The following is a 2,120-nucleotide window of genomic DNA, read 5'->3' on the forward strand; positions in this document are numbered from 1 at the left end:
TTTATTACAATACTTACGTGAATATGATTTTGAGAATATCACCAAGCACACCGTTTTCGCTTAAAGCATATTTTGCAGCTTGACAAATTACTTTCAACAAACAATCTTGTCCAGGATAGTCCAGACTGTTGTAAAACACATAGCTCGCATATGCTTCGATACACCGTGTGTAATATTTTTCACCCCCGATACACGTGTTGACTTCGGATTTCTCGAGGGTAGTAATACATGAATATGGTNGATCAATCATTCATTTTTCATCTACTAATGCGTCTCGTACTGTGAGCAACTTGTTAGCTTTATATTTATATTAATCATTTGCGTGTATCGAGAGGTACACATGTAAAGCGTGTGATTTGCCGAGCAAATCGAGAGGATATTCACCTCTATTGGAAAACATCTCTCGTTTTCTTAAAAAAATTCTTCACTTATTACTTTCTCTTTGTCTTACTTTAAAAAAATATATATGTAGAAAATAATATCTTCAGAACAAATAATTTGTCATTCTCTATCATTTTTTATAGATATTCTTTGCCTTGAGTATTCTCGTAGACATATTCCCNACAAATCTGTATCGACGTCGTTTTATTTCGAGGCGAATTACGAATTGCCAAGCGAATGGAATTCCACTTACTACTATTACGACAAAAGTTATTTCGAAAAAGGAAGTCTCAGTCGTCAACTGATATACAGCTTGTTCACAAACAAACTGGAAAGGTAACAAAACTGTGATTAAAACCACACACACGCAGATATATTCTCTACCAACACGTATGTATTTCGAAACCTCACTTCTAATTACACGTGTGATCGTTAAGCTCAAAATATACGCTGGTAAATAATGAAATTAGTGTGTTTTACAACAGTCTGAGCTATCCTGGACAAGATTGTTTGTTGAAAGTAATTTGTCAAGCTGCAAAATATGCTTTAAGCGAAAACGGTGTGCTTGGTGATATTCTCAAAATCATATTCACGTAAGTATTGTAATAAAGAGTATATTTGAAAGTTTTGATGTAAAGAGAAATAAAGAGCGATGTCGATATAAATTACAATCAACGAACAAATAATGTAAAACAATTAAATTTGCATTGCAGACCTTTCACGTCGAGAAGCGAGGAGCTTCCGAATGACATCACGCAAGCTGTGCACGAGCAACTTTGCGATCAACGTTACGAAAACTGTTCTCTGAATCCTTTAGATTTAATAATAAATAATAATAATAATAAGTCATTACGTCGATTATATTAAAAATCTACACAAAATTCGACACAATATTCGATACGTATTGAAAATAAAAGACTTGCATAATATTTCGTCCGTTATTTATATTTATTTATTTATTTATTTATTTATTTATTTATTACCCCTGCCTTTCTTTCTTTATTTTATTTTACACGCTAATAAATAATCAAGCGAACAAGAGCACAAGATTTACGCGCAATAGTCTTGGTCGTTGGAAACTATGTAAACGCAGAAAACGAGCTGAAATCGAGCGAAGGTACCAGGGAAGTATGTCTAGCGAGTAGGTATACGCGCCAGCTCCTGGGCGTATACCTCCTCGTATATATAGCGCGCTTGACTCCACCCCGCCCGCCATTACGGAGCACGCGGCGGCCATTATAGGCGCTCGCGTCTCAGCCAATCACCGNGCGACTCACGGCGCCTGGTAGGCGATGGNGGNACGCGTAGCCGCGCCCACAGATACCTCTCGCGTTACCTCTTCGCTCTACGTGTGATCCTGATACTTTCAGCGAATTTTCGAGGCTTTCAGAGAACGCGCAACTCACCTTATTCGCTCAATTCTCTTGCTATTTCTCTCTCTTACTTAATTCTCTTACATTCTTTCAATAATTTGTCAATCTTTAAACAATAATTTGTACATTTATTATAAATATACGTATGTATATTAAACATACTATTTATTAGTAAGGATTAATAGAAGTATGTATATACAACGTACATGTAAAAATAAACAGTTATGATAATAATGTAAGTAATCAATTTTGATGCATATAAATTTATAAATTATATGTGCAATATAACTTATAAATTATATGTATATGCGATATGATTTATAAATTATACATGCGTCACAATAAAATGTATAAGTAATTATCATA

This window comes from Pseudomyrmex gracilis, unplaced genomic scaffold, assembly GCF_002006095.1.
Source record: "Pseudomyrmex gracilis isolate BER0280 unplaced genomic scaffold, ASM200609v1 scaffold_178, whole genome shotgun sequence".
Taxonomy (NCBI): Eukaryota; Metazoa; Arthropoda; class Insecta; order Hymenoptera; family Formicidae; genus Pseudomyrmex; species Pseudomyrmex gracilis.